The following is an 8,860-nucleotide window of genomic DNA, read 5'->3' as shown; positions in this document are numbered from 1 at the left end:
TCCTTATTGACCATTCTAATGCCACCCTCATTATATGCTCCTGTATAAGGCAATGGAAGATCTGGAACCCTCTGGAGACCATTAGCTCCTTTTGGGGGATACCATAATTTGCCAATAATCTAATATGCTACCCAGGGATATCCCTGAGCTGTGGGTAGGGGTCTATATAGTTTTTTTCTTGTTTTATAGAAAGACTCTTTGTATCTATGGGTAAGGAACAGGCATGGGAAAGTCCGCCAATAATTCAACCTATTGTAACTGATTTATGAATTCTTTTATGGGAACAATCGGGGATAATTTTTTACTCAGGTTTATAAACTCCTTGTTTAAAACAATCTGGGCATGATTCAATAGTCTAGGGAGAACTAGTTGTCCCTTCAGAATTTCCCTCAAAATCAATCATTGACTCTTTTCGAGCCTCCTTCTTCTCATGTCCTGTTCTTATGGGAATCAGGGTACAAAGTAAGACCATGATTAATATTAGCAGGGAAATTATTAAAAGCAATCCCCAGAAAAGTTACCGCCCCCCTTTGTATGCCACGCCCTCTTCCAGGAAGATGGATTCCTTGAATGCCCTCTTTCCATGTTCAGACCTTGTCAAAAAACATGGTTGGAAGAGGGCGTGGCAGTTAAGAAAACTTATAAAATGTTAAGATGTTGTGGTTATGCTTTAAAAAGAACTTTGCTTTGATTGTGGACTGACTGTATTGACTCCCTTGTACTAAAGGTTAGGAAGTTAGTGCTCTTATTACACTTACACTGTCCCTTAAAATGTGACCATTCCCTTGTCAGGCCTTACACACTTCATGCTGCTGCAGAAGCACAATTCGCATGGAAATCTGGGGTGAGCGCTGCATTTAAATGCAGCCTGTTCTCAGCCCCAGTGCTTCCTGCCTACCTGCCTGCCTTTCTTCTTTTTTATTTTAATTTTTACCCACATCTTTGCCTTCCTTATATTCTTTTTGCATTTCAAATTTTTTGAAGGGATATTTTTTCCAGAAAGACTTGTGCATGTTGTTTGGTGAGCTCTGCACACTGGAGAATGTGTTGCCTATTTACTTGAAAGACAGCTTGGCTGAGTATGAAACTCACGGAGTGTATTTTCTTTCCCTCAGAACCTTGTGGGCGTGGCCTCACTGTGTCTTCTGGCGTCATTATGGAGACATTCATGCCCACCTGACTTCCCCCCTGTTGTGATGTGACCTATTTACTAGATGAATCTTTTATTTTTGAAGCTCAATTATTTCATTCAGATTTGTCTCAGAGCTGGTCATTCTTCAGCAAAATTTCTTGGGTGATTGTATGCACTTTGGGGTGGCAGATTCATGACTTTTCCAGACTTTCTGTATAATTTGAAATTTTTTAGACCACTTGTCCCATACAAGGTTTATTTGCTAGATAACCTCTGTCTGTCTTGTATGCCCCTCGTCACCCTAATCTTGGACACCAGAAAAGGCTCTCCTCTTCTGTTGAATGTTGTATGACTTTCTGCAGCTTATCCACAGTGTTCCTTATCACAGTTCGTCACACCCCTTTTATTCACTGGCGTTGCTAATGTGGTTTTAATCTCTTCTGTTTCTTTTTCTCCCTTCCTTCTGTTTCATTCCTGAGGACAGCCAGCTTGATTTTCACCTCGTGCTGTTACTTGAAGTCACCTCTTTCGATCCTCGTATTTCTTATTTGAGTCCTTTTAAAGAAACGCTGTGTCATTTGAAATTAATGGAGGCTGTGACAAACAACTGTTTCCCTGATGTCTTTGGGCGATCCCTCTTGTGGTGTGCATTCCTCACCTGCCTTTATGTCCCCTTTCTCCCTTTTCACAGCATCGGTGCACAGTTCCTGTGCTGGTCTCTTTACCTCACCTTTGAGCGGGGCCAGCTCTTCACGGAAGGGAAGTGTGGGAAGGGGTGGGAGGGACGGCCTCGGGCAGCCTGCAGCTTCCATTCGGGTGTACCTTCTCGCACTCCCCCCACATCAGTGGTTTCCTTTGCTGTGGGAGCACAGCTCGGGGTTCGACACTCAGTGGGCAGGGTGGCCCCAGCCAAGACTCTGGGGGGGATGTCTGGGTCTCTGTGCCCTCAGCCAAGGATTTCTGGAGAATTTTCAGGTTTGGGGCATATCCCACAAACCCTCAGCTTTCCTATCCACAAGCAGACACATAGTGTCTGCCCAGGGCTGCGGCTTCCTCTGTGCCACGGCAGATGTCACAGTATTGGGGCAGGAAAACTTCAGAGCTCGTGGCTTTGGTCTGTGGTCATTTCTGACTCCAACTAAAAAATCAAGGGGAAAAGAAACAACTCGTTCATTCCTTTTGGTGGTGTTGTTATTACTGTCTTTAGTTGACTTTGGGAGAGGAATAATACTCAAAAGTCGTTGTCACCATTTTTACGTGGAAATTAAATGTTTCCTTTTCTCACCCATTATCTCTTCATCCTAACACCAACCCTAAGAGGGGAGCAATATTCCATTGCTCTGGGCCAGATACTGGTAGCGGCAAAGCCGACAACTAGGGGACCCAGTGTCTGTATATAAGGCAACAGTGCGTGGTCACCTTAGGTAAGAGCAGGTGGTGCTCACAGGCACCCTGCACTGCCCCAAGGGGAAATCCTGGTACCTCAGCCAAACATCCTTTTATACAATGGGTTTTGGAATACACGGCACTTACATGGCAAATGTATAGCAGTCACACCGCTGCTTCTGGGTTCACCACCCACGGCAGACAGCACTAATAAACCACAGCACTCTCTCATTTTCCCTGTATCTTGTCAACACTGCATTACAGGCAAACATTACCAACTAACTGACATTGGTAAGTGAAATGAAACCTATTTGTCACTCCTGTATTACAGGTTCTTTAGCTACATTAAACATTGACAAAGGAGTCAGAAAAACCTCCGCCAAATTCTAGCTCTTTGATTACCATCAGGATGACCTCAAGCAAGTCTTTACTTCTCTGAACCTTGACTTTCCCATCTGTAAAATGGGGGTTACTGTTATCACATAAAATCGTTGAAGGAAATACATTAGACAGTGCATGTTAGTTGTGGCTGCATTTTTCTACAGAACTTCAAAACTTACTGTCTTAAAACAATGAGCACTTATTTAGTTCTTGAGTGTGCAACATAGCTGGGGGATGCTCTTGTCTGAACAGGTTTGACTGATCCCACTTGAACTTGCTCCCTTGTCTATGGTAGGCTGGCGGGTCAGCTGGAGCTGGTCAGTCTTTGATGGCCTTACACAAATGAATGACAGTTATCTGGCTGTCAGTTGGGGTGATGGAATGATTGGGCCATGGGGTCTCTCATCTTCCAGCAAGCTAGCCCAGGCTTGTTCCCATGGCAACAGCAGGGTTCCAAGAAATTGGGTGGAAGAATGCAGGGTCACTTAGGGCCCAGGCTCTGAACTGTTATGCTATCATTCCCACCCTATTCTACCAAGCAAAATAAGTTGCAAAGCCAACCCAGTATGAAGGATAGGGAAATACACTCCTGCACCTGATGGAAGAAACTGCAAAGTCATATTGCAAAAGGCATGATTGCAGGGAGGGATGGGAATTGTGGCCATTCTTGCAATAAGTCTACTATAGCACTTCGCACGCTAATGGACACAGTTGATGCTCAATAGTGGGTTTTAAGGGGGAAAAAAATAAAAAGTCACAAATTATGCGTTTTTTCTCTTGGTTGATGGAGCTTATAGACTGAGCGTAGCAAATAGCTTTCATCTCATGAGTTAACTCCACTACTGGATAAGATTGCAAGGTCCACACTTAGCGGGGATGGTGCTGAAATCAATCAGCATGTGTGTATGCAATGGGAGGCGCGGGGAGAGAGAGAGAGAGAGACAGTGTGTGTGAGTGTGTGTGCGCGCACGCCGGGCAATGAGACCAGAGCTCGGAGGAGCCAGGCCCTACTCCCTCCTGCTCTCCCCACGGTTCCTCGTGGGATCACATGGGTGCACGAAAAGGACAGTGGTCTTTTAACAAAATGGCATTTTCTGCTGACCTGATGAGTCTGGTAGCACACACGTTTTTTATCAGAACTGACAGGGACCAGGACTAATGGGGAGGTCACTGGACATAGCAGCAGCAAGCCTATATTATGGTCCCCGTCCCCATGGAGCAGCTGTGTGATGGCGAGCAGGTCCCTTCCCGGGCATGGGCGCTGGTGGAGAAGGGACGGTGGGGGAGGCATGCTGCCTGACCTGGAAAATGGACTAGCCCTGATGGACTCTGCCATGGAGAACGAGTCAATTTGTTAAAGGTAGGCTGCCACCAAATCACCACACTCCACACTTACCCCTGCCTCCCCCACCCCTTCCCTGGTTCCTGACCAAACCCTGGAGAGTCACGGTCAGTCCCCAGGGAGTTAATGGATGCAGACTTGCCTCTGATTTAATGCATATCTCAGCCTGCTTCGGTGTGTGGGGTTCCGTTCATCTGTACTTTGCTGGTGACGCCATCTGTCCCCAGCTCCAGTCGAGTCTCTAATCCCTGCAATTTCCGTGGTGCTAGTAATTATGAAAAACCATCTGAAGCACAGAGATTCTGCACCCTGTGTATGAGATTACACACTTTAATGGAGTTTATTAAATTTATGTTGCAGTTACTGTGGAGATTAAACTCACCGTGTGGCTCCAGAGGGCCAAACAAGCACTGGAAGCAAGCAGAACCCTCCAGGAGGTAGGCTCGCACTCAAGGGAAGAAGCACGTTCTGAGGGTCAGAGCCAGTCGGCGCTGGCACCGAGTGAGTGAGCCCTGGAGGCCGGAGGGTGAATCAAGCCTAGGTCACTCTGGGCCACCCACAGAGGGAGGGTCACTCTGGAGGCGGCCAAGAGCAGGGGCCGTGGTGATGCCTGGGCACATTCCCTGAGCCCCACTTCCCAGGGGCCTGGGAGAGTCAGCGGATTTTTCTAAACCTCTGATGGTGACAGCCATGTATTGGGCACAGAGCAATGCTCAAAGAGTGGCCACACTATTATTTCATGATTTAGAGTTGGGAGAGGCTTCCTCCCACTCCAAGTTTCCCCATTAACAGTTGTGGAAACTGAGACAGAAAGAGGCTATGTAAAATACCAAAGGTCACACAGCCATTAAGTGGTGCAAGGGGGATTTGAACTAAGGTAGTCTTATTCTGGAGCCCATGTTCTAAGGCAGTGGTTCTCAAACCTTTTGGCACCCGAAACCGGTTTTGTGGAAGACAATCTTTCCATGGAAGGGCGGAGGGATGTGGGAGGCGGAGCTCAGGCAGTAATGTCAGCAAAGCTCATTCACCCCGCTCACCTCCTGCTGTGTGGCCCAGGTCCTAACAGGCCATGGACCGATACCGGTCCGCAGCCCCCGGGGTTGGGGACCCCTGCTCTAGGCACCACCCCGTTCTTCAGCAACAGAGGGATGGGCCAGCCTGGACTTTAGAACGAGTCCCCTAGTGGCTAGTCTAGGAGGTTCATTTGGAAACACAAAACTTGAGCCTGCTGATAGATTCAGAAGCACGTGAGCACTGCCCAGTGAGGAATGACCCAGTGGCACCAGTGGCGTCTACTGGATCCAGGCTTGCTGTGGACTCAAACATCAATGTGTCAGATTCCCATGTTGGCCTTGGACCAAACCCCAGGGGAAATTGGTGTGGGAAGCCCCCAAGCCAGTGGTTCGTGGCAGATATGTCACAGGGGCAAGCGTGCTCCCCAGAAGTGCTACTGAGGAAGATTCGGGTTTAGGGCAGATGCTGGAAAGGCCTATGCCAGAGGGAAGTGGCATGGAGCAGGAGCAGCAGGGACTCTCAGAAGCGACAGCCCGTGGAGCCTGGGCCGGGCAAGAAGAGTGGGAAGAGCAGAGACCTCTGCTGCCGCTGCGCCTGGGTAAAGGGTTCTCGCTGGTTGCCAGTGAGGAAACACTGGGAATTCAAACAGAAACCGTACCCAGTCATTCGTCACAGGTTTGTTTATGCTTTTTGAAACAGACAAGGCCCCGCCCACACGGAGCTTACATTCCCCCAGGCCCTCCTCAGTCGGCATGAGGATCTCTGCCCCCACCCCGCGACATGCCCCAAAATCCAAGGGCTAAACTGCCTTCTCAGCCACCTCACAGTCTGACGTGGGTCTGCCAGCCCTTCTCCACCTTGTAGCTACACCATCTGGAACAGGCAGCCCCCAGGTCCCCTGACTGGGAAGAGAGGGATGGAGGAGTCACAGTAGCTCTTTACCACGTCACCCGGAAAGTGACACATGTTACTTCTGCTCACAGTCCTTGGTCATAGCAAGACACGGGCGTGAACTTACCTGCAAGAGAGGCTGGGAAATGCAGGGCAGCACGTGGACCGGTTGGGGAACAATGTCTTGGCCACGGGCTCCATTGAGACCATCCAAAGTTGCATTTAGTCTCATATCACCTGCACAGTGAGTTGTCAACAGCTCTCTCCTCGTAGACTGACGCTGTCTTCCTCAAGGGATCACCCAGCCGACGCAATGGAGTCCCGAGTCTAGGAGCTCCTGCAGGCCACGCCACACACAGTCGAAAGGAAGGGGCCGGGACCGCAGGACCACCGTCAACACTCTGCCCCCAGAAAGGAACAAATCAGAAAGACAGCCCCTTAGAGAGTTTCACCTCAGCAAGACTTAGCTTTTCCTCTGGTTGACAGACACCTTGAGCACGGCTTTCTCCTGGATGTGACAAGAAGAGCAAAGAGAAACAAGACTGGGGTAAAGGCTGGAGACCCGGGAAAAGCCTCGTTAGTGGGAAAGACTCGGGTGCTGGCTCGGAGCGGGTGTCTGATGACAGTGACGGAGCAGCCAGGCTTGGAGCCTGCATTCAGTGTGACAGCGAGCAAACCAGGAGACACGGCCAATTCCTCACACCTCCTCGCCTGAGGGTGTTAATGTTTCTGAGTGTCCACGGCTGCCTTCCCAGGAGGCTGCAGGGGCCAGGAAATCAAGGAGCCCAGAGCCATGGGCTGGCAGGGCCCCAGTGCAGCCGCCCATCCAGGCTCCTCGTTTCCACGGAGGCCCGTGCTCCTGTGGTGCTCTCACACTCGCCACCTCGAGAACCTGGGTGTGCGTTAGGAGCGGGGGATGGAGGGGGATGTTCCCGCCATCCTGAGCAGGTCAAAAGAGAAAAATTGAACCGCAGAAAGGGCGGTGCCCGGTGTAGGGTCACACAGCTGGCGTGCGGATGAGTGGGGCATGGAAACGAGGTCTCTGCTGGCGTCCATGTTGTCATCCTCCCCAGGAGCCAGGGGAGAAGGGGCAAGGCCTGAATTCAGCCAGCAACAGCAAGCCCTTCTTCATCCTGAGGAGGGATCGCTCTGCCCTGTGACTGAGGCATAACCCGACCATCCCCTGTAACGTTATCCATCTGGATAAGTGAGGCTCTGGTGCGAGAACAAGCAGCCCCCAAACCAACAAAGATCTGGCACCCAGGCTTTACGTCCACTGAGGCTCTGCCCCACATGGTCTTCACTCAGGGACCCAGGTCAGCGGAGTGGCCGCCGTCTGGCACATGGCCAGTCGGCAGAGCTGATCCACAGAGAATACTGGAGGGTCTCACAACACCATTAAATGCTCCAGCTCAGAGTTGTCAGGCAGCTCAGGCTGCCGTAACAAAATACTGTAGGTGGGGTGGCTTAAACGACAGGAATTCATTTCTCACAGTCCTGGAGACTAGAAGCCCCAGATCAAGGCTTCAGCAGGGTTGGCACCCAGTGAGGGCTCTCTCCTTGGCTTGCAGGTGGCCGCCTTCTCGCTGGGTCCTCGTGTGCACTTTCCTTCGTGTGTGAGGGTGGGCACAGAGGGGAAGCCAGCTCCGGTATCTCTTCTCATGAGGACACTAACCTCATCATCAGGGCCCCACCCTCAAGACATCATCTAACCCTAATTATCTCCCAAAAGCCTCATCTCCAAACACCATCATCTTGGGGGTTAGGGCCTCAACCTATGAATTCCAGGGGGACACAATTCAGTCCATAGCAAGCACTTGCGTTCACCACAAATTGCCCAGAACGAGTTACTCAACTACTCCCCCCAAACCCTGGGAGGCCAGAAGGTCCATCATTCCTGGTGCCAGGAAGGCAGGAGAACAGGAGTGCTGGGCAAGCAGCGTGGATGACACCACCCCCAGCTTTCCCCACGGGTGACTGGGCAGCTGCTGCTGTGTTAGCAAGTCACAGAGTGTGGGGGAGGGGCACGACTGAAGGAAAGGTCACGACAATGACTTTCACTGAAAAAATTGCCTCAAGTCAGGCCCTACGATATGTTCTATAAATACATGATCTACTTTAACAATCACAGCACAGTGCGGAGGAGGTGTTGTCTCCCCCTTTCCCAGGTTGATTTTAACACAAGTAGTTACTGAGCACCTACCGCGGGCCAGGCTGCGCTCTAGACACCAGGAAACAGCAGTGAACAAAGCTGCCCAAACCTCTGTCCTCGCTGAACTTGCGCTTCAGTGTGGAACACAGATAATGACCAGCTACACAGAGGCTCAAAGGGTCCGATGACGTCAGAGCAGGACGCCTGCGACAGAGAGGAATGAAGGGGAGAGGGAGCGATGGGGAGGCTGTGGGGATGGGGTGTTCGGAGAAGGCTCTCTGGGGAAGGGACACGTTAGCAGGCCTGAGTGGGGTGAGTTCTGTGAATTTGAGGTGAACAAGCATCAAGACACTGGGAAGGGCTCGCGCCAAGGCCCTGGGGTGGGAATGTACTAGCCATGGTCACAGGACAGCCAGGAGACCAGTGAGGGACCAGTGGGTCACAGGACAGCCAGGAGACCAGTGGGGCTGGAGTGGAGGGAGGGGGCAGGAAAGAGGGAGAAGGTCAGTGAGGATGGGAGACCAGATCGGGCCTCACCTGGAACCCAAGCATCTGATTGGCT

The 8,860-nt window shown here is 50.9% G+C and overlaps 1 long non-coding RNA gene across 1 annotated transcript; it reads right to left on the bottom strand.

The window, feature by feature from the left end:
* Nucleotides 1-513: 513 nt before the first annotated feature.
* Nucleotides 514-8,492, bottom strand: LOC123832111. The gene is made up of 3 exons (XR_006788002.1): nt 8,350-8,492; nt 6,274-6,547; nt 514-2,270 (listed from the first exon to the last, which is right to left on the bottom strand). It is a non-coding gene; the product is annotated as an uncharacterized LOC123832111 (long non-coding RNA).
* Nucleotides 8,493-8,860: the final 368 nt, after the last annotated feature.

This window comes from Phyllostomus hastatus, unplaced genomic scaffold (genome assembly GCF_019186645.2).
Source record: "Phyllostomus hastatus isolate PE091 unplaced genomic scaffold, TTU_PhHast_1.1 phas_scaffold_182, whole genome shotgun sequence".
NCBI classification, from domain to species: Eukaryota; Metazoa; Chordata; class Mammalia; order Chiroptera; family Phyllostomidae; genus Phyllostomus; species Phyllostomus hastatus.
The sequence above is the reverse complement of the archived record's forward strand: the minus strand, read 5'-3'. Positions and strand labels throughout refer to the sequence as shown.